We start from the raw sequence: 23,763 nt of genomic DNA on the forward strand, positions 1-23,763 counted from the left end.
CTTTGCTGTGTATGTGACTATGGAGCTGTTTGGTGATGTCGTCTATTATGGCCTTCATAGAAGCAACAGGAGATTGTTGCATCCATCTAGAACCCTCAGAACTACAGTGCTATGATGTCACTCACTTCCACAGGCCTTGCAGAGTGTAAACAACAACAACCCAGCTTTGTTGTGTATGTAACCATAGGGATTGTGATGTCACCTAGAACCTTCACAGCAGCGACAGCTTTATGAGGAGCATCAGCACTGCTCTGCCTGAGCAGAACCATCACCGCCATAGGTTGTCAAATAACCCGGATTTAACCCACACAGGTAAGTCCAATGGGGTGCAGGCATGTCCTCTATGCTTACAGCTTCCCGTGGGTGTTGGTTTGATACCGTTTGGGGACAGCCAAGGAGGCATCTGCAGGCAACAAAGGTAGGTGTGTGCTTGTGTGTGTGTTTCCTATGCAGATCCTAAGCCCAGTGTCACATGCAAGTAGGAGGAGTAAGAAGGGTTCCTGGCAAATCCGGGTTATGGATTGCATTTAAAAAGGCCCCGTGGGAGTGCAATGGGCCCCTGTCTTGCTGCTTAGCAATAATGGTATGGGTTTAGGTTCTGCTGTGTGTACTGGTGGTTGACTGCCCCCCAGCCCAGAGTGTGCATGGAAAATTGTCTGGCAGCCTCCCTGACAGCAAGCAGTGATAGTGCCCATGAAGGGGACCTTGTTGGGCCCGCCCCTTTCACGGTTATCGCTTCTCGGCCTTTTGGCTAAGATCAAGTGTAGTATCTGTTCTTATCAGTTTAATATCTGATACGTCCCCTATCTGGGGACCATATATTAAATGGATTTTTGAGAACGGGGGCCGATTTCGAAGCTTGCTTCCGTCGCCCTATGCATTGACCCGATATGGCAGTATCTTCGGGTACAGTGCACCACCCCCTTACAGGGTTAAAAAGAAAGATTCCTACTTTCATTGCTACCTGCTTGCTGGCTAGCCAGCTAGCCAGCCCTGTGGGCCTTGCTGCTGCTGCTGCTGCTGCTGCAGCCAAAAAACAAAAGGTGGTGCTGCTGCTGCTTCTGCTGCTTCTGCTTGTGTCTGGCCGCTGTTGGAGCGTCCAGGCACAGGACTTCTGCTGCTGCTGACTAAATGGCCTCCTTAATTGGATCATTTGAGTAGCCAGCACACCTGTGCAGGTAGGGCATGACATGATAGGCAGCTGCCTTGATAGCGGGTGGGTGCTGAATGTTCCTAATTGACAAAATAAGATTAATGCTTATGAAGAAATATAAAATCTCATCCCTTCCCCAATATCGCGCCACACCCCTACCCCTTAATTCCCTGGTTGAACTTGATGGACATATGTCTTTTTTCGACCGTACTAACTATGTAACTATGTAACATAACATGGGGGGGTCTCCTGGCTGTTCACACAGGTGTGTCATTGCTGTACATTGACCATGCATTGCTTCTGTGGTATTGCAAAGGCAAAGACAAATGCTTCCAGCCATCCATTGCACTAATGGATTGGTCATCAGCTGGCTGTCTATGTCCCGCATCAATATAGACCAAAGTACAGAGGGTTAGGCTATGCTATAGTGCACCTACCTGATGCATCAGAAGGTGTGAGGCCCTTGCTAAATTCTGTGCACAGACTTTGAGATCTATGCTTTAGACTGTATCTAAACCTGCTCCAACATGGACTGACATTCTGGCCTACTTTCAGCCGATGCGACTTGTCTGTCGCTGAACAGTCGCTTTTTATGTATTCAGCACCTATGTATAATGTTGTAAAAATGCTCTAGAAGCTAAAGTCGCAGAAATGTCACACATATTTGGCCTGCAACTTTCTGTGCGACAAATTCAGACAGGAAAAATCAGTATAAATCCTTAGAAAATTATCCCCCAGTGTCTCCATCTGCTGGCGGTATTGAATAAGCATTGCTGCACTGATGGGGTATGCATTAGACGAAAAAAAAGAAGAAAAAGAAGAATAATACGCCCAGAAAAGAGGCGAAAAGGAGAAAAACGTAAAAAAACGTGAAAAAAAAGTAAGAGGAAGAGAAGGGAAAAAAAGGTGGAAATGGGTTTAAAAGTGATTTCGGCGGAGAAATATATATATATATATATATATATATATATATATATATATATACGCGCACACACACACATATATATAAACGTATTCTCCGTTGAGATATTGCAGCCGCTGCTGTGTCCAGGCCCAGGAGCCTTAGCACTGTGCTGTGATGTCACTCAATACCACTGACATCACTAGGTGTAAACAACATCTCTCCTTTGCTGTGTATGTGACTATGGAGCTGTTTGGTGATGTCGTCTATTATGGCCTTCATAGAAGCAACAGGAGATTGTTGCATCCATCTAGAACCCTCAGAACTACAGTGCTATGATGTCACTCACTTCCACAGGCCTTGCAGAGTGTAAACAACAACAACCCAGCTTTGTTGTGTATGTAACCATAGGGATTGTGATGTCACCTAGAACCTTCACAGCAGCGACAGCTTTATGAGGAGCATCAGCACTGCTCTGCCTGAGCAGAACCATCACCGCCATAGGTTGTCAAATAACCCGGATTTAACCCACACAGGTAAGTCCAATGGGGTGCAGGCATGTCCTCTATGCTTACAGCTTCCCGTGGGTGTTGGTTTGATACCGTTTGGGGACAGCCAAGGAGGCATCTGCAGGCAACAAAGGTAGGTGTGTGCTTGTGTGTGTGTTTCCTATGCAGATCCTAAGCCCAGTGTCACATGCAAGTAGGAGGAGTAAGAAGGGTTCCTGGCAAATCCGGGTTATGGATTGCATTTAAAAAGGCCCCGTGGGAGTGCAATGGGCCCCTGTCTTGCTGCTTAGCAATAATGGTATGGGTTTAGGTTCTGCTGTGTGTACTGGTGGTTGACTGCCCCCCAGCCCAGAGTGTGCATGGAAAATTGTCTGGCAGCCTCCCTGACAGCAAGCAGTGATAGTGCCCATGAAGGGGACCTTGTTGGGCCCGCCCCTTTCACGGTTATCGCTTCTCGGCCTTTTGGCTAAGATCAAGTGTAGTATCTGTTCTTATCAGTTTAATATCTGATACGTCCCCTATCTGGGGACCATATATTAAATGGATTTTTGAGAACGGGGGCCGATTTCGAAGCTTGCTTCCGTCGCCCTATGCATTGACCCGATATGGCAGTATCTTCGGGTACAGTGCACCACCCCCTTACAGGGTTAAAAAGAAAGATTCCTACTTTCATTGCTACCTGCTTGCTGGCTAGCCAGCTAGCCAGCCCTGTGGGCCTTGCTGCTGCTGCTGCTGCTGCAGCCAAAAAACAAAAGGTGGTGCTGCTGCTGCTTCTGCTGCTTCTGCTTGTGTCTGGCCGCTGTTGGAGCGTCCAGGCACAGGACTTCTGCTGCTGCTGACTAAATGGCCTCCTTAATTGGATCATTTGAGTAGCCAGCACACCTGTGCAGGTAGGGCATGACATGATAGGCAGCTGCCTTGATAGCGGGTGGGTGCTGAATGTTCCTAATTGACAAAATAAGATTAATGCTTATGAAGAAATATAAAATCTCATCCCTTCCCCAATATCGCGCCACACCCCTACCCCTTAATTCCCTGGTTGAACTTGATGGACATATGTCTTTTTTCGACCGTACTAACTATGTAACTATGTAACATAACATGGGGGGGTCTCCTGGCTGTTCACACAGGTGTGTCATTGCTGTACATTGACCATGCATTGCTTCTGTGGTATTGCAAAGGCAAAGACAAATGCTTCCAGCCATCCATTGCACTAATGGATTGGTCATCAGCTGGCTGTCTATGTCCCGCATCAATATAGACCAAAGTACAGAGGGTTAGGCTATGCTATAGTGCACCTACCTGATGCATCAGAAGGTGCGAGGCCCTTGCTAAATTCTGTGCACAGACTTTGAGATCTATGCTTTAGACTGTATCTAAACCTGCTCCAACATGGACTGACATTCTGGCCTACTTTCAGCCGATGCGACTTGTCTGTCGCTGAACAGTCGCTTTTTATGTATTCAGCACCTATGTATAATGTTGTAAAAATGCTCTAGAAGCTAAAGTCGCAGAAATGTCACACATATTTGGCCTGCAACTTTCTGTGCGACAAATTCAGACAGGAAAAATCAGTATAAATCCTTAGAAAATTATCCCCCAGTGTCTCCATCTGCTGGCGGTATTGAATAAGCATTGCTGCACTGATGGGGTATGCATTAGACGAAAAAAAAGAAGAAAAAGAAGAATAATACGCCCAGAAAAGAGGCGAAAAGGAGAAAAACGTAAAAAAACGTGAAAAAAAAGTAAGAGGAAGAGAAGGGAAAAAAAGGTGGAAATGGGTTTAAAAGTGATTTCGGCGGAGAAATATATATATATATATATATATATATATATATATATATACGCGCACACACACACATATATATAAACGTATTCTCCGTTGAGATATTGCAGCCGCTGCTGTGTCCAGGCCCAGGAGCCTTAGCACTGTGCTGTGATGTCACTCAATACCACTGACATCACTAGGTGTAAACAACATCTCTCCTTTGCTGTGTATGTGACTATGGAGCTGTTTGGTGATGTCGTCTATTATGGCCTTCATAGAAGCAACAGGAGATTGTTGCATCCATCTAGAACCCTCAGAACTACAGTGCTATGATGTCACTCACTTCCACAGGCCTTGCAGAGTGTAAACAACAACAACCCAGCTTTGTTGTGTATGTAACCATAGGGATTGTGATGTCACCTAGAACCTTCACAGCAGCGACAGCTTTATGAGGAGCATCAGCACTGCTCTGCCTGAGCAGAACCATCACCGCCATAGGTTGTCAAATAACCCGGATTTAACCCACACAGGTAAGTCCAATGGGGTGCAGGCATGTCCTCTATGCTTACAGCTTCCCGTGGGTGTTGGTTTGATACCGTTTGGGGACAGCCAAGGAGGCATCTGCAGGCAACAAAGGTAGGTGTGTGCTTGTGTGTGTGTTTCCTATGCAGATCCTAAGCCCAGTGTCACATGCAAGTAGGAGGAGTAAGAAGGGTTCCTGGCAAATCCGGGTTATGGATTGCATTTAAAAAGGCCCCGTGGGAGTGCAATGGGCCCCTGTCTTGCTGCTTAGCAATAATGGTATGGGTTTAGGTTCTGCTGTGTGTACTGGTGGTTGACTGCCCCCCAGCCCAGAGTGTGCATGGAAAATTGTCTGGCAGCCTCCCTGACAGCAAGCAGTGATAGTGCCCATGAAGGGGACCTTGTTGGGCCCGCCCCTTTCACGGTTATCGCTTCTCGGCCTTTTGGCTAGATCAAGTGTCTGGTCAGGAGGATCCTGGGAGTTTGTCCTACCTTTTCCAAGGGGGGCTGCTACGAGGAACCGAAAAGGCGATCGACAAGATGGGTGTTCGCATCCGTTACCTTACATCCGGTGAAACGCGGATTCGTTTTTCCTTTCGCTTTGATGTTGATGAAGACAAGCAAGAACTCGTCCAACTTTCTTATTTTGTGAAAGAAACTCTCTACAAGCTTCTTGGGGTGAAGAAAGAGAACATCGTCTGTCTCAGAGATCCTCGGAAGGGCAGCTTCATCCTAACTCTGGACTCTGCTTATGCATGCCAGAATCTTTTTGAGAAGCTGAAAAGCAATCAAGACCTTGCTGAGCTTGATGGGATCACGGTCACAGTGTTGTATACTGGAGGCGATATTCCTCTAGTTGTGTGTATGCACAATCCCTTTGTGACTGTGTCCCATATTGAGCTCTTTTTGGGGAAATACTGCAGTTCTGTTAAGTATTCCCATAAGGTGATGAATTCAGAAGACCTATGGACGGGGAAACATAAGTTTTTTGTGAAAATGAAGGAGGATGCTACTGGCATTGGAGGGTTGTGTCATCCACCCTCCAACTTTTCTATCGGTCGGGATAAGGGCTATTTGTTTTATCCCGAGATGCCTACTTTTTGTAGGAAATGTAAGAAATTCGGACATACTATGGAAGTTTGCACGGACACTACAGTTCGCTGTGGTCGGTGCAATCAAGAAGGCCATGTTTCTAAGGACTGTGCTAAAATCGTCTGCAACATTTGTGGTGAAGAAGGCCATGCCTTTAAAGATTGCAGTCTCCGTTCCAGTGTAGCTAGATCGTGGGCTGACCGTGTAGCGGGGAGAGTGGGTGTAGTGCAAGCTGAAGTACCACCTGCGAAAGCACCCCAGCGGTCTGAGGCGCCTTCAGAAAAGCCGGCTGTAACTTCTCATGTCGTGGCGGAGCTTATGGACCTTTCTGCTGTGCCTGAGACAGAGGGGAGACCTTCTGTGGAGGGTTCTGGTGGTGGAGGGTCACTAGTGAGCAGTGAAGCCATGGAGGTTGGCGTGAAGGAGATCAAGCGGAAGAAGGAACTTGGAGATGAGCCACAACTTGGCATTAAACGGCCTGTCAAAAAAAGCTCAGACGAATGTGAGGACAGTCAACATGCATGGAGGCCTTCTATAAGATCAGCGTCCGATCCAAAAAATATCAAAGAGTTCGAAAGCCCGGAGTCACCTGTGGGTTTCATATCGGACTCAAACTCCAGTAGCGAATAGCTTCCTTAAAGTGCTCCTCTCTTAATGTGAGAGGTCTAAAGAGCCCTACGAGAAGGGCTGCTTTGTTTAGTTTTTTAGAGACCTTGGACTGTTCTCTGTTCTTTTTACAAGAATGTGGAATTGAACATAGTCCAAATTATGAGGACCTTTGTCGTAGCTGGACTTTGGGACCATCGGTCTGGTCGGGTGACAATCTGAACAGATCTTCAGGTGTTGGGATCTTGTTTAGAGGTTCAGATGTACAAGTTTTGTCCTTCTTAGAAATTATACCTGGTAGAGCGCTATTAGTTAATATTAAGTACAATGGCTCAGAGATTAAGCTTTTTAACATCTATGCTTCTCCTGAAAAAAATGAGAGAGCCGACTTGATTAATGATATTCAGGCTTTTATCCCAGGTTCAACACCTATTTTAATGGCTGGAGATTTTAATTGTTGTATGAGTGGTGATCATCGTGAGAGTGGAAGTGTGCATGTCAGAGTGGATAAAACAGAGAAACAGATTAAGAGTATGACTGAGGATTTTAACTTTACCGATGTCTGGAGGAGAAAATACCCAGACGACCCTGGTTACACATGGGAAAATAATGTCTGCAAATCCAGGATTGATTTTATTTTTTTATCGGAAAGTTTTAATCTAGTTGAGGTTTCTCTTTTATCGAATATTTTCTCTGATCATAAGTTATTACATGCACATGTCACTTTACCTGGCCTAGAGAAAGGCAGAGGCGTTTGGAAGCTCAACACTACTTTATTAGAGGACATGAAAACAAAAAATGATTTTATTGCTGCTTATAACAAATGGAGATTGCGTCAATCCCAATATAAAAATATTTTGGATTGGTGGGAGGATGTTAAAAAGTGGACTAAACTGTTTTTTATCCGTGTGGGCATCCAAAAGGCTAAGGAGAAAAAGTTATGGTTTAAAATGTTAAACACTAAAATCCAAACATATTATAAACTAAAGCAAGCCGGGCTTGAGATGGATGATGTTATTGCTCAGACAAAGAATGAAATAAAAAATGCCATTAGTCAAAAAGGAAAAGAAATGATTTTTAACAGCAAGGTGCAATGTCTGGAGAATGATGAAAAGTGTTCGAGATTCTTTTTTAAGAAGGTGGTGGGAAAGAAAGAAATGATATCTGTAATAGAAGGGAAGATAACTAATGAAGAGATGTTGCGAGAAGCACAAGTATTTTATCAGGAGCTTTTTAATAAAAAAGATATTGATATTTCCTTTACTAATGATGTTTTAGATACCTTGGATTCAAAACTTGACAAAACTGACCAAGAGAGCCTTTGTGATGAAATCTTTTTACCTGAACTTTTAAGCACTTTTAAGAGTTTTTTAAATGGTAAAACACCTGGTTCGGATGGGTTGCCAGTTGAATTTTATCTGTGTTTTTGGTCCATTTTAAAAGATGATCTTTTAGGTATTTTTAACTGTGCTTTTAAATCTGAGATTTTACCTGCGTCCTGGAGAGATGGTGTTGTTACTCTGATTTTTAAAAAAGGAGACATCTCTAAATTAGAAAATTGGAGGCCTATTACCCTGCTAAATACAGACTATAAGGTTTTAGCAAAAATTTTAGCAAATAGGCTCAAGCAGGTAATTTCTAAGGTTATACACAGTGACCAAGTATGCGGAGTACCTGGAAGGAAAATAAGTGATCATCTAAACCTTGTAAAAGATGTTTTATGGTATCAGAAACAATGTGATCAGAAATTGGCAATTTTATCCTTGGATTTTCAAAAGGCTTATGACCGTGTTTCTCATGATTTTTTATGGTTGGTTTTAAAGAAAATGAATTTTCCTGATTTTATTGTTGGAAAAATTGCACTTTTATATAAAAACTGTTTTAGTCGTATTTTAATTAACGGTTTTTTATCCCAAGAGGTATGTTTACAGTCTGGGGTGAAACAGGGGTGCCCCCTATCACCCATTCTTTTCATATGTGCAATAGAACCTCTGTTGAATGTTTTGAGAAAAGATAAGCTCATTAGAGGAGTGCCAATCCCTGGAAGTGGAGGACAGAGCGTAAAGACGATAGCATACATGGATGATGTTAATATTCTATGTCCAGATGAACCATCCCTGAAACGTGCTATCAGACAGACAGAATTTTTTTGTGAGGGCTCTGGCTTCAAATTAAATAAAAATAAATGTGATTGCTTTGCAATAGGGAATTGGGGCAATACGGAGGTGAATGTGCAATATGATAAAATCAAAATCTTGGGTGTCATCTTTGACAATGAAAATAATGGAGAGGAAAGCTGGTCCATCGTCAAAGAGAAAGTGCAAAAGAAAATAAGTTTTTGGAAAATGAGGAAATTAACAATAGAAGGAAAAGTACTGATAATGAAAGCTTTGTTGCTACCTATCATGCTATATTTAAGCTTGGTTTTCCCACCGAGTGAACGCACCTTAAAGTTTTTAAACAAGATTTGCTTTCATTTTTTATGGGGGTCTAAAATGGATAAACTCAGGAGAGATGTAATGATGAAGACAAAGAAATTGGGGGGTAAGGATGTGCCTGATTTAAAAAGGTTTTTATATATTCACTTTTTTTCTATGTGTTTTAATGGCTTGCAAAGAAACTGTTATTGGTCTTATTTTTTAAAATATGCTGCAGGTCACATTTTTAGAAAAAGAAAGTGGATAACCTTACCTTTAACGTCCCCAATCTTATTTATTCCCCCAGCGCACTATGTGGTTTTAGAAAAGATTATTCGTATTTATGGCATTGCTAATTTTAGTCAAGAAATTTGTAGTAATGCACGAAAATTAGTTCCTGAAATCAGGAAGATAGAACAGATTTGCTTAATATCTAATTATTCCACTGAGAAATCTCTAAGAGTTTGGAGGATGGTGAATATGGGATTCTTATCTAATGACTTAAAAGATCTGGCCTGGCAGATAGCACATCAATGTTTGCCTACCAGAGAATTCCAACACAGAAGAGGATTGTGTCGTAGTGCAAAGTGCCCGAGAATGGGGTGTCCTAGTGAGGAAACAGTTTTACACCTTTTTTGGAACTGTTTTTACGCCCAAGAGATATGGCATTTGATAGGACCCTTACTAAAATTCATTTCTGATCTTAATTTTTTAAATCATGAAGTTATTTTATATGGATTTTATAATGTTTTATCTGTGGAAAAGTCTCGGGTTTTGTGGATTAGTATAAATTGTATTAAAATTGCACTATGGAAGACGAGGAATATTCTTCTTTTTAAAAGAGACACTATTACCTCTAAAGATTGTGTTCGCCTAGCTCTTAGTGAGATGTATGTTTTCTATTTATTGGATAAAAAAAGATTAGGTCACAAAGTGGCTAAAAGTCTTTGGAATCTACATCTGTGGAATATGCTTTTAGCAGACTAAGTATAATCTGGACTGCGTAAGGTCTTTTAGTCTAAGAATATTATATCTAAAAGTAAAAAATCTGTTCTTATCAGTTTAATATCTGATACGTCCCCTATCTGGGGACCATATATTAAATGGATTTTTGAGAACGGGGGCCGATTTCGAAGCTTGCTTCCGTCGCCCTATGCATTGACCCGATATGGCAGTATCTTCGGGTACAGTGCACCACCCCCTTACAGGGTTAAAAAGAAAGATTCCTACTTTCATTGCTACCTGCTTGCTGGCTAGCCAGCTAGCCAGCCCTGTGGGCCTTGCTGCTGCTGCTGCTGCAGCCAAAAAACAAAAGGTGGTGCTGCTGCTGCTTCTGCTGCTTCTGCTTGTGTCTGGCCGCTGTTGGAGCGTCCAGGCACAGGACTTCTGCTGCTGCTGACTAAATGGCCTCCTTAATTGGATCATTTGAGTAGCCAGCACACCTGTGCAGGTAGGGCATGACATGATAGGCAGCTGCCTTGATAGCGGGTGGGTGCTGAATGTTCCTAATTGACAAAATAAGATTAATGCTTATGAAGAAATATAAAATCTCATCCCTTCCCCAATATCGCGCCACACCCCTACCCCTTAATTCCCTGGTTGAACTTGATGGACATATGTCTTTTTTCGACCGTACTAACTATGTAACTATGTAACATAACATGGGGGGGTCTCCTGGCTGTTCACACAGGTGTGTCATTGCTGTACATTGACCATGCATTGCTTCTGTGGTATTGCAAAGGCAAAGACAAATGCTTCCAGCCATCCATTGCACTAATGGATTGGTCATCAGCTGGCTGTCTATGTCCCGCATCAATATAGACCAAAGTACAGAGGGTTAGGCTATGCTATAGTGCACCTACCTGATGCATCAGAAGGTGCGAGGCCCTTGCTAAATTCTGTGCACAGACTTTGAGATCTATGCTTTAGACTGTATCTAAACCTGCTCCAACATGGACTGACATTCTGGCCTACTTTCAGCCGATGCGACTTGTCTGTCGCTGAACAGTCGCTTTTTATGTATTCAGCACCTATGTATAATGTTGTAAAAATGCTCTAGAAGCTAAAGTCGCAGAAATGTCACACATATTTGGCCTGCAACTTTCTGTGCGACAAATTCAGACAGGAAAAATCAGTATAAATCCTTAGAAAATTATCCCCCAGTGTCTCCATCTGCTGGCGGTATTGAATAAGCATTGCTGCACTGATGGGGTATGCATTAGACGAAAAAAAAGAAGAAAAAGAAGAATAATACGCCCAGAAAAGAGGCGAAAAGGAGAAAAACGTAAAAAAACGTGAAAAAAAAGTAAGAGGAAGAGAAGGGAAAAAAAGGTGGAAATGGGTTTAAAAGTGATTTCGGCGGAGAAATATATATATATATATTATATATATATATATATATATATATATATATATATACGCGCACACACACACATATATATAAACGTATTCTCCGTTGAGATATTGCAGCCGCTGCTGTGTCCAGGCCCAGGAGCCTTAGCACTGTGCTGTGATGTCACTCAATACCACTGACATCACTAGGAGTAAACAACATCTCTCCTTTGCTGTGTATGTGACTATGGAGCTGTTTGGTGATGTCGTCTATTATGGCCTTCATAGAAGCAACAGGAGATTGTTGCATCCATCTAGAACCCTCAGAACTACAGTGCTATGATGTCACTCACTTCCACAGGCCTTGCAGAGTGTAAACAACAACAACCCAGCTTTGTTGTGTATGTAACCATAGGGATTGTGATGTCACCTAGAACCTTCACAGCAGCGACAGCTTTATGAGGAGCATCAGCACTGCTCTGCCTGAGCAGAACCATCACCGCCATAGGTTGTCAAATAACCCGGATTTAACCCACACAGGTAAGTCCAATGGGGTGCAGGCATGTCCTCTATGCTTACAGCTTCCCGTGGGTGTTGGTTTGATACCGTTTGGGGACAGCCAAGGAGGCATCTGCAGGCAACAAAGGTAGGTGTGTGCTTGTGTGTGTGTTTCCTATGCAGATCCTAAGCCCAGTGTCACATGCAAGTAGGAGGAGTAAGAAGGGTTCCTGGCAAATCCGGGTTATGGATTGCATTTAAAAAGGCCCCGTGGGAGTGCAATGGGCCCCTGTCTTGCTGCTTAGCAATAATGGTATGGGTTTAGGTTCTGCTGTGTGTACTGGTGGTTGACTGCCCCCCAGCCCAGAGTGTGCATGGAAAATTGTCTGGCAGCCTCCCTGACAGCAAGCAGTGATAGTGCCCATGAAGGGGACCTTGTTGGGCCCGCCCCTTTCACGGTTATCGCTTCTCGGCCTTTTGGCTAAGATCAAGTGTAGTATCTGTTCTTATCAGTTTAATATCTGATACGTCCCCTATCTGGGGACCATATATTAAATGGATTTTTGAGAACGGGGGCCGATTTCGAAGCTTGCTTCCGTCGCCCTATGCATTGACCCGATATGGCAGTATCTTCGGGTACAGTGCACCACCCCCTTACAGGGTTAAAAAGAAAGATTCCTACTTTCATTGCTACCTGCTTGCTGGCTAGCCAGCTAGCCAGCCCTGTGGGCCTTGCTGCTGCTGCTGCTGCTGCAGCCAAAAAACAAAAGGTGGTGCTGCTGCTGCTTCTGCTGCTTCTGCTTGTGTCTGGCCGCTGTTGGAGCGTCCAGGCACAGGACTTCTGCTGCTGCTGACTAAATGGCCTCCTTAATTGGATCATTTGAGTAGCCAGCACACCTGTGCAGGTAGGGCATGACATGATAGGCAGCTGCCTTGATAGCGGGTGGGTGCTGAATGTTCCTAATTGACAAAATAAGATTAATGCTTATGAAGAAATATAAAATCTCATCCCTTCCCCAATATCGCGCCACACCCCTACCCCTTAATTCCCTGGTTGAACTTGATGGACATATGTCTTTTTTCGACCGTACTAACTATGTAACTATGTAACATAACATGGGGGGGTCTCCTGGCTGTTCACACAGGTGTGTCATTGCTGTACATTGACCATGCATTGCTTCTGTGGTATTGCAAAGGCAAAGACAAATGCTTCCAGCCATCCATTGCACTAATGGATTGGTCATCAGCTGGCTGTCTATGTCCCGCATCAATATAGACCAAAGTACAGAGGGTTAGGCTATGCTATAGTGCACCTACCTGATGCATCAGAAGGTGCGAGGCCCTTGCTAAATTCTGTGCACAGACTTTGAGATCTATGCTTTAGACTGTATCTAAACCTGCTCCAACATGGACTGACATTCTGGCCTACTTTCAGCCGATGCGACTTGTCTGTCGCTGAACAGTCGCTTTTTATGTATTCAGCACCTATGTATAATGTTGTAAAAATGCTCTAGAAGCTAAAGTCGCAGAAATGTCACACATATTTGGCCTGCAACTTTCTGTGCGACAAATTCAGACAGGAAAAATCAGTATAAATCCTTAGAAAATTATCCCCCAGTGTCTCCATCTGCTGGCGGTATTGAATAAGCATTGCTGCACTGATGGGGTATGCATTAGACGAAAAAAAAGAAGAAAAAGAAGAATAATACGCCCAGAAAAGAGGCGAAAAGGAGAAAAACGTAAAAAAACGTGAAAAAAAAGTAAGAGGAAGAGAAGGGAAAAAAAGGTGGAAATGGGTTTAAAAGTGATTTCGGCGGAGAAATATATATATATATATATATATATATATATATATATATATATATATATACGCGCACACACACACATATATATAAACGTATTCTCCGTTGAGATATTGCAGCCGCTGCTGTGTCCAGGCCCAGGAGCCTTAGCACTGTGCTGTGATGTCACTCAATACCACTGACATCACTAGGTGTAAACAACATCTCTCCTTTGCTGTGTATGTGACTATGGAGCTGTTTGGTGATGTCGTCTATTATGGCCTTCATAGAAGCAACAGGAGATTGTTGCATCCATCTAGAACCCTCAGAACTACAGTGCTATGATGTCACTCACTTCCACAGGCCTTGCAGAGTGTAAACAACAACAACCCAGCTTTGTTGTGTATGTAACCATAGGGATTGTGATGTCACCTAGAACCTTCACAGCAGCGACAGCTTTATGAGGAGCATCAGCACTGCTCTGCCTGAGCAGAACCATCACCGCCATAGGTTGTCAAATAACCCGGATTTAACCCACACAGGTAAGTCCAATGGGGTGCAGGCATGTCCTCTATGCTTACAGCTTCCCGTGGGTGTTGGTTTGATACCGTTTGGGGACAGCCAAGGAGGCATCTGCAGGCAACAAAGGTAGGTGTGTGCTTGTGTGTGTGTTTCCTATGCAGATCCTAAGCCCAGTGTCACATGCAAGTAGGAGGAGTAAGAAGGGTTCCTGGCAAATCCGGGTTATGGATTGCATTTAAAAAGGCCCCGTGGGAGTGCAATGGGCCCCTGTCTTGCTGCTTAGCAATAATGGTATGGGTTTAGGTTCTGCTGTGTGTACTGGTGGTTGACTGCCCCCCAGCCCAGAGTGTGCATGGAAAATTGTCTGGCAGCCTCCCTGACAGCAAGCAGTGATAGTGCCCATGAAGGGGACCTTGTTGGGCCCGCCCCTTTCACGGTTATCGCTTCTCGGCCTTTTGGCTAAGATCAAGTGTAGTATCTGTTCTTATCAGTTTAATATCTGATACGTCCCCTATCTGGGGACCATATATTAAATGGATTTTTGAGAACGGGGGCCGATTTCGAAGCTTGCTTCCGTCGCCCTATGCATTGACCCGATATGGCAGTATCTTCGGGTACAGTGCACCACCCCCTTACAGGGTTAAAAAGAAAGATTCCTACTTTCATTGCTACCTGCTTGCTGGCTAGCCAGCTAGCCAGCCCTGTGGGCCTTGCTGCTGCTGCTGCTGCTGCAGCCAAAAAACAAAAGGTGGTGCTGCTGCTGCTTCTGCTTGTGTCTGGCCGCTGTTGGAGCGTCCAGGCACAGGACTTCTGCTGCTGCTGACTAAATGGCCTCCTTAATTGGATCATTTGAGTAGCCAGCACACCTGTGCAGGTAGGGCATGACATGATAGGCAGCTGCCTTGATAGCGGGTGGGTGCTGAATGTTCCTAATTGACAAAATAAGATTAATGCTTATGAAGAAATATAAAATCTCATCCCTTCCCCAATATCGCGCCACACCCCTACCCCTTAATTCCCTGGTTGAACTTGATGGACATATGTCTTTTTTCGACCGTACTAACTATGTAACTATGTAACATAACATGGGGGGGTCTCCTGGCTGTTCACACAGGTGTGTCATTGCTGTACATTGACCATGCATTGCTTCTGTGGTATTGCAAAGGCAAAGACAAATGCTTCCAGCCATCCATTGCACTAATGGATTGGTCATCAGCTGGCTGTCTATGTCCCGCATCAATATAGACCAAAGTACAGAGGGTTAGGCTATGCTATAGTGCACCTACCTGATGCATCAGAAGGTGCGAGGCCCTTGCTAAATTCTGTGCACAGACTTTGAGATCTATGCTTTAGACTGTATCTAAACCTGCTCCAACATGGACTGACATTCTGGCCTACTTTCAGCCGATGCGACTTGTCTGTCGCTGAACAGTCGCTTTTTATGTATTCAGCACCTATGTATAATGTTGTAAAAATGCTCTAGAAGCTAAAGTCGCAGAAATGTCACACATATTTGGCCTGCAACTTTCTGTGCGACAAATTCAGACAGGAAAAATCAGTATAAATCCTTAGAAAATTATCCCCCAGTGTCTCCATCTGCTGGCGGTATTGAATAAGCATTGCTGCACTGATGGGGTATGCATTAGACGAAAAAAAAGAAGAAAAAGAAGAATAATACGCCCAGAAAAGAGGCGAAAAGGAGAAAAACGTAAAAAAACGTGAAAAAAAAGTAAGAGGAAGAGAAGGGAAAAAAAGGTGGAAATGGGTTTAAAAGTGATTTCGGCGGAGAAATATATATATATATATATATATATATATATATATATATATATATATACGCGCACACACACACATATATATAAACGTATTCTCCGTTGAGATATTGCAGCCGCTGCTGTGTCCAGGCCCAGGAGCCTTAGCACTGTGCTGTGATGTCACTCAATACCACTGACATCACTAGGTGTAAACAACATCTCTCCTTTGCTGTGTATGTGACTATGGAGCTGTTTGGTGATGTCGTCTATTATGGCCTTCATAGAAGCAACAGGAGATTGTTGCATCCATCTAGAACCCTCAGAACTACAGTGCTATGATGTCACTCACTTCCACAGGCCTTGCAGAGTGTAAACAACAACAACCCAGCTTTGTTGTGTATGTAACCATAGGGATTGTGATGTCACCTAGAACCTTCACAGCAGCGACAGCTTTATGAGGAGCATCAGCACTGCTCTGCCTGAGCAGAACCATCACCGCCATAGGTTGTCAAATAACCCGGATTTAACCCACACAGGTAAGTCCAATGGGGTGCAGGCATGTCCTCTATGCTTACAGCTTCCCGTGGGTGTTGGTTTGATACCGTTTGGGGACAGCCAAGGAGGCATCTGCAGGCAACAAAGGTAGGTGTGTGCTTGTGTGTGTGTTTCCTATGCAGATCCTAAGCCCAGTGTCACATGCAAGTAGGAGGAGTAAGAAGGGTTCCTGGCAAATCCGGGTTATGGATTGCATTTAAAAAGGCCCCGTGGGAGTGCAATGGGCCCCTGTCTTGCTGCTTAGCAATAATGGTATGGGTTTAGGTTCTGCTGTGTGTACTGGTGGTTGACTGCCCCCCAGCCCAGAGTGTGCATGGAAAATTGTCTGGCAGCCTCCCTGACAGCAAGCAGTGATAGTGCCCATGAAGGGGACCTTGTTGGGCCCGCCCCTTTCACGGTTATCGCTTCTCGGCCTTTTGGCTAAGATCAAGTGTAGTATCTGTTCTTATCAGTTTAATATCTGATACGTCCCCTATCTGGGGACCATATATTAAATGGATTTTTGAGAACGGGGGCCGATTTCGAAGCTTGCTTCCGTCGCCCTATGCATTGACCCGATATGGCAGTATCTTCGGGTACAGTGCACCACCCCCTTACAGGGTTAAAAAGAAAGATTCCTACTTTCATTGCTACCTGCTTGCTGGCTAGCCAGCTAGCCAGCCCTGTGGGCCTTGCTGCTGCTGCTGCTGCTGCAGCCAAAAAACAAAAGGTGGTGCTGCTGCTGCTTCTGCTGCTTCTGCTTGTGTCTGGCCGCTGTTGGAGCGTCCAGGCACAGGACTTCTGCTGCTGCTGACTAAATGGCCTCCTTAATTGGATCATTTGAGTAGCCAGCACACCTGTGCAGGTAGGGCATGACATGATAGGCAGCTGCCTTGATAGCGGGTGGGTGCTGAATGTTCCTAATTGACAAAATAAGATTAATGCTTATGAAGAAATATAAAATCTCATCCCTTCCCCAATATCGCGCCACACCCCTACCCCTTAATTCCCTGGTTGAACTTGATGGACATATGTCTTTTTTCGACCGTACTAACTATGTAACTATGTAACATAACATGGGGGGGTCTCCTGGCTGTTCACACAGGTGTGTCATTGCTGTACATTGACCATGCATTGCTTCTGTGGTATTGCAAAGGCAAAGACAAATGCTTCCAGCCATCCATTGCACTAATGGATTGGTCATCAGCTGGCTGTCTATGTCCCGCATCAATATAGACCAAAGTACAGAGGGTTAGGCTATGCTATAGTGCACCTACCTGATGCATCAGAAGGTGCGAGGCCCTTGCTAAATTCTGTGCACAGACTTTGAGATCTATGCTTTAGACTGTATCTAAACCTGCTCCAACATGGACTGACATTCTGGCCTACTTTCAGCCGATGCGACTTGTCTGTCGCTGAACAGTCGCTTTTTATGTATTCAGCACCTATGTATAATGTTGTAAAAATGCTCTAGAAGCTAAAGTCGCAGAAATGTCACACATATTTGGCCTGCAACTTTCTGTGCGACAAATTCAGACAGGAAAAATCAGTATAAATCCTTAGAAAATTATCCCCCAGTGTCTCCATCTGCTGGCGGTATTGAATAAGCATTGCTGCACTGATGGGGTATGCATTAGACGAAAAAAAAGAAGAAAAAGAAGAATAATACGCCCAGAAAAGAGGCGAAAAGGAGAAAAACGTAAAAAAACGTGAAAAAAAAGTAAGAGGAAGAGAAGGGAAAAAAAGGTGGAAATGGGTTTAAAAGTGATTTCGGCGGAGAAATATATATATATATATATATATATATATATATATATATATATACGCGCACACACACACATATATATAAACGTATTCTCCGTTGAGATATTGCAGCCGCTGCTGTGTCCAGGCCCAGGAGCCTTAGCACTGTGCTGTGATGTCACTCAATACCACTGACATCACTAGGTGTAAACAACATCTCTCCTTTGCTGTGTATGTGACTATGGAGCTGTTTGGTGATGTCGTCTATTATGGCCTTCATAGAAGCAACAGGAGATTGTTGCATCCATCTAGAACCCTCAGAACTACAGTGCTATGATGTCACTCACTTCCACAGGCCTTGCAGAGTGTAAACAACAACAACCCAGCTTTGTTGTGTATGTAACCATAGGGATTGTGATGTCACCTAGAACCTTCACAGCAGCGACAGCTTTATGAGGAGCATCAGCACTGCTCTGCCTGAGCAGAACCATCACCGCCATAGGTTGTCAAATAACCCGGATTTAACCCACACAGGTAAGTCCAATGGGGTGCAGGCATGTCCTCTATGCTTACAGCTTCCCGTGGGTGTTGGTTTGATACCGTTTGGGGACAGCCAAGGAGGCATCTGCAGGCAACAAAGGTAGGTGTGTGCTTGTGTGTGTGTTTCCTATGCAGATCCTAAGCCCAGTGTCACATGCAAGTAGGAGGAGTAAGAAGGGTTCCTGGCAAATCCGGGTTATGGATTGCATTTAAAAAGGCCCCGTGGGAGTGCAATGGGCCCCTGTCTTGCTGCTTAGCAATAATGGTATGGGTTTAGGTTCTGCTGTGTGTACTGGTGGTTGACTGCCCCCCAGCCCAGAGTGTGCATGGAAAATTGTCTGGCAGCCTCCCTGACAGCAAGCAGTGATAGTGCCCATGAAGGGGACCTTGTTGGGCCCGCCCCTTTCACGGTTATCGCTTCTCGGCCTTTTGGCTAAGATCAAGTGTAGTATCTGTTCTTATCAGTTTAATATCTGATACGTCCCCTATCTGGGGACCATATATTAAATGGATTTTTGAGAACGGGGGCCGATTTCGAAGCTTGCTTCCGTCGCCCTATGCATTGACCCGATATGGCAGTATCTTCGGGTACAGTGCACCACCCCCTTACAGGGTTAAAAAGAAAGATTCCTACTTTCATTGCTACCTGCTTGCTGGCTAGCCAGCTAGCCAGCCCTGTGGGCCTTGCTGCTGCTGCTGCTGCAGCCAAAAAACAAAAGGTGGTGCTGCTGCTGCTTCTGCTGCTTCTGCTTGTGTCTGGCCGCTGTTGGAGCGTCCAGGCACAGGACTTCTGCTGCTGCTGACTAAATGGCCTCCTTAATTGGATCATTTGAGTAGCCAGCACACCTGTGCAGGTAGGGCATGACATGATAGGCAGCTGCCTTGATAGCGGGTGGGTGCTGAATGTTCCTAATTGACAAAATAAGATTAATGCTTATGAAGAAATATAAAATCTCATCCCTTCCCCAATATCGCGCCACACCCCTACCCCTTAATTCCCTGGTTGAACTTGATGGACATATGTCTTTTTTCGACCGTACTAACTATGTAACTATGTAACATAACATGGGGGGGTCTCCTGGCTGTTCACACAGGTGTGTCATTGCTGTACATTGACCATGCATTGCTTCTGTGGTATTGCAAAGGCAAAGACAAATGCTTCCAGCCATCCATTGCACTAATGGATTGGTCATCAGCTGGCTGTCTATGTCCCGCATCAATATAGACCAAAGTACAGAGGGTTAGGCTATGCTATAGTGCACCTACCTGATGCATCAGAAGGTGCGAGGCCCTTGCTAAATTCTGTGCACAGACTTTGAGATCTATGCTTTAGACTGTATCTAAACCTGCTCCAACATGGACTGACATTCTGGCCTACTTTCAGCCGATGCGACTTGTCTGTCGCTGAACAGTCGCTTTTTATGTATTCAGCACCTAGACAGGAAAAATCAGTATAAATCCTTAGAAAATTATCCCCCAGTGTCTCCATCTGCTGGCGGTATTGAATAAGCATTGCTGCACTGATGGGGTATGCATTAGACGAAAAAAAAGAAGAAAAAGAAGAATAATACGCCCAGAAAAGAGGCGAAAAGGAGAAAAACGTAAAAAAACGTGAAAAAAAAGTAAGAGGAAGAGAAGGGAAAAAAAGGTGGAAATGGGTTTAAAAGTGATTTCGGCGGAGAAATATATATATATATATATATATATATATATATGCGCACACACACACATATATATAAACGTATTCTCCGTTGAGATATTGCAGCCGCTGCTGTGTCCAGGCCCAGGAGCCTTAGCACTGTGCTGTGATGTCACTCAATACCACTGACATCACTAGGTGTAAACAACATCTCTCCTTTGCTGTGTATGTGACTATGGAGCTGTTTGGTGATGTCGTCTATTATGGCCTTCATAGAAGCAACAGGAGATTGTTGCATCCATCTAGAACCCTCAGAACTACAGTGCTATGATGTCACTCACTTCCACAGGCCTTGCAGAGTGTAAACAACAACAACCCAGCTTTGTTGTGTATGTAACCATAGGGATTGTGATGTCACCTAGAACCTTCACAGCAGCGACAGCTTTATGAGGAGCATCAGCACTGCTCTGCCTGAGCAGAACCATCACCGCCATAGGTTGTCAAATAACCCGGATTTAACCCACACAGGTAAGTCCAATGGGGTGCAGGCATGTCCTCTATGCTTACAGCTTCCCGTGGGTGTTGGTTTGATACCGTTTGGGGACAGCCAAGGAGGCATCTGCAGGCAACAAAGGTAGGTGTGTGCTTGTGTGTGTGTTTCCTATGCAGATCCTAAGCCCAGTGTCACATGCAAGTAGGAGGAGTAAGAAGGGTTCCTGGCAAATCCGGGTTATGGATTGCATTTAAAAAGGCCCCGTGGGAGTGCAATGGGCCCCTGTCTTGCTGCTTAGCAATAATGGTATGGGTTTAGGTTCTGCTGTGTGTACTGGTGGTTGACTGCCCCCCAGCCCAGAGTGTGCATGGAAAATTGTCTGGCAGCCTCCCTGACAGCAAGCAGTGATAGTGCCCATGAAGGGGACCTTGTTGGGCCCGCCCCTTTCACGGTTATCGCTTCTCGGCCTTTTGGCTAAGATCAAGTGTAGTATCTGTTCTTATCAGTTTAATATCTGATACGTCCCCTATCTGGGGACCATATATTAAATGGATTTTTGAGAACGGGGGCCGATTTCGAAGCTTGCTTCCGTCGCCCTATGCATTGACCCGATATGGCAGTATCTTCGGGTACAGTGCACCACCCCCTTACAGGGTTAAAAAGAAAGATTCCTACTTTCATTGCTACCTGCTTGCTGGCTAGCCAGCTAGCCAGCCCTGTGGGCCTTGCTGCTGCTGCTGCTGCTGCAGCCAAAAAACAAAAGGTGGTGCTGCTGCTGCTTCTGCTGCTTCTGCTTGTGTCTGGCCGCTGTTGGAGCGTCCAGGCACAGGACTTCTGCTGCTGCTGACTAAATGGCCTCCTTAATTGGATCATTTGAGTAGCCAGCACACCTGTGCAGGTAGGGCATGACATGATAGGCAGCTGCCTTGATAGCGGGTGGGTGCTGAATGTTCCTAATTGACAAAATAAGATTAATGCTTATGAAGAAATATAAAATCTCATCCCTTCCCCAATATCGCGCCACACCCCTACCCCTTAATTCCCTGGTTGAACTTGATGGACATATGTCTTTTTTCGACCGTACTAACTATGTAACTATGTAACATAACATGGGGGGGTCTCCTGGCTGTTCACACAGGTGTGTCATTGCTGTACATTGACCATGCATTGCTTCTGTGGTATTGCAAAGGCAAAGACAAATGCTTCCAGCCATCCATTGCACTAATGGATTGGTCATCAGCTGGCTGTCTATGTCCCGCATCAATATAGACCAAAGTACAGAGGGTTAGGCTATGCTATAGTGCACCTACCTGATGCATCAGAAGGTGCGAGGCCCTTGCTAAATTCTGTGCACAGACTTTGAGATCTATGCTTTAGACTGTATCTAAACCTGCTCCAACATGGACTGACATTCTGGCCTACTTTCAGCCGATGCGACTTGTCTGTCGCTGAACAGTCGCTTTTTATGTATTCAGCACCTATGTATAATGTTGTAAAAATGCTCTAGAAGCTAAAGTCGCAGAAATGTCACACATATTTGGCCTGCAACTTTCTGTGCGACAAATTCAGACAGGAAAAATCAGTATAAATCCTTAGAAAATTATCCCCCAGTGTCTCCATCTGCTGGCGGTATTGAATAAGCATTGCTGCACTGATGGGGTATGCATTAGACGAAAAAAAAGAAGAAAAAGAAGAATAATACGCCCAGAAAAGAGGCGAAAAGGAGAAAAACGTAAAAAAACGTGAAAAAAAAGTAAGAGGAAGAGAAGGGAAAAAAAGGTGGAAATGGGTTTAAAAGTGATTTCGGCGGAGAAATATATATATATATATATATATATATATATATATATATATACGCGCACACACACACATATATATAAACGTATTCTCCGTTGAGATATTGCAGCCGCTGCTGTGTCCAGGCCCAGGAGCCTTAGCACTGTGCTGTGATGTCACTCAATACCACTGACATCACTAGGTGTAAACAACATCTCTCCTTTGCTGTGTATGTGACTATGGAGCTGTTTGGTGATGTCGTCTATTATGGCCTTCATAGAAGCAACAGGAGATTGTTGCATCCATCTAGAACCCTCAGAACTACAGTGCTATGATGTCACTCACTTCCACAGGCCTTGCAGAGTGTAAACAACAACAACCCAGCTTTGTTGTGTATGTAACCATAGGGATTGTGATGTCACCTAGAACCTTCACAGCAGCGACAGCTTTATGAGGAGCATCAGCACTGCTCTGCCTGAGCAGAACCATCACCGCCATAGGTTGTCAAATAACCCGGATTTAACCCACACAGGTAAGTCCAATGGGGTGCAGGCATGTCCTCTATGCTTACAGCTTCCCGTGGGTGTTGGTTTGATACCGTTTGGGGACAGCCAAGGAGGCATCTGCAGGCAACAAAGGTAGGTGTGTGCTTGTGTGTGTGTTTCCTATGCAGATCCTAAGCCCAGTGTCACATGCAAGTAGGAGGAGTAAGAAGGGTTCCTGGCAAATCCGGGTTATGGATTGCATTTAAAAAGGCCCCGTGGGAGTGCAATGGGCCCCTGTCTTGCTGCTTAGCAATAATGGTATGGGTTTAGGTTCTGCTGTGTGTACTGGTGGTTGACTGCCCCCCAGCCCAGAGTGTGCATGGAAAATTGTCTGGCAGCCTCCCTGACAGCAAGCAGTGATAGTGCCCATGAAGGGGACCTTGTTGGGCCCGCCCCTTTCACGGTTATCGCTTCTCGGCCTTTTGGCTAAGATCAAGTGTAGTTCTGCTCACTTGGTCTGGCCAGAGGGTGTCTGGGGTACCCGGCTCCTTTGCCTGGGGGGATCGTCCTTCTTAACGGAGGGACTTCACCCCCCTGCTGCTATCAGGGAGCCGGCTTAGTCCCCAGACAACGGGAGGCGATCCCCACCTACCTACTTCGGTGGGGGAGGTGTCTGGACATCATGGACATGGAGGAAGA

General features: G+C 44.8%; 7 non-coding genes and 1 pseudogene across 7 annotated transcripts; all 8 read left to right on the top strand.

The window, feature by feature from the left end:
• Positions 1-731: 731 nt before the first annotated feature.
• LOC130351626 (U2 spliceosomal RNA) lies at positions 732-922 on the top strand. The gene has a single exon (XR_008888217.1). It is a non-coding gene; the product is annotated as a U2 spliceosomal RNA (small nuclear RNA).
• Positions 923-3,009: 2,087 nt separating this feature from the next.
• On the top strand, positions 3,010-3,200 carry LOC130351627 (U2 spliceosomal RNA). Its single transcript, XR_008888218.1, has one exon. It is a non-coding gene; the product is annotated as a U2 spliceosomal RNA (small nuclear RNA).
• A 6,792-nt stretch (positions 3,201-9,992) lies between these two features.
• On the top strand, positions 9,993-10,168 carry LOC130351648 (U2 spliceosomal RNA; annotated as a pseudogene).
• Positions 10,169-12,258: 2,090 nt separating this feature from the next.
• Positions 12,259-12,449, top strand: LOC130351628 (U2 spliceosomal RNA). The gene has a single exon (XR_008888219.1). It is a non-coding gene; the product is annotated as a U2 spliceosomal RNA (small nuclear RNA).
• A 2,090-nt stretch (positions 12,450-14,539) lies between these two features.
• Positions 14,540-14,730, top strand: LOC130351630 (U2 spliceosomal RNA). The gene has a single exon (XR_008888221.1). It is a non-coding gene; the product is annotated as a U2 spliceosomal RNA (small nuclear RNA).
• Positions 14,731-16,809: 2,079 nt separating this feature from the next.
• On the top strand, positions 16,810-17,000 carry LOC130351631 (U2 spliceosomal RNA). The gene has a single exon (XR_008888222.1). It is a non-coding gene; the product is annotated as a U2 spliceosomal RNA (small nuclear RNA).
• A 2,084-nt stretch (positions 17,001-19,084) lies between these two features.
• LOC130351633 (U2 spliceosomal RNA) lies at positions 19,085-19,275 on the top strand. The gene has a single exon (XR_008888223.1). It is a non-coding gene; the product is annotated as a U2 spliceosomal RNA (small nuclear RNA).
• A 1,982-nt stretch (positions 19,276-21,257) lies between these two features.
• LOC130351634 (U2 spliceosomal RNA) lies at positions 21,258-21,448 on the top strand. Its single transcript, XR_008888224.1, has one exon. It is a non-coding gene; the product is annotated as a U2 spliceosomal RNA (small nuclear RNA).
• Positions 21,449-23,763: the final 2,315 nt, after the last annotated feature.

The sequence above is a fragment of the Hyla sarda genome, unplaced genomic scaffold (assembly GCF_029499605.1).
Source record: "Hyla sarda isolate aHylSar1 unplaced genomic scaffold, aHylSar1.hap1 scaffold_990, whole genome shotgun sequence".
Classification (NCBI taxonomy): Eukaryota; Metazoa; Chordata; class Amphibia; order Anura; family Hylidae; genus Hyla; species Hyla sarda.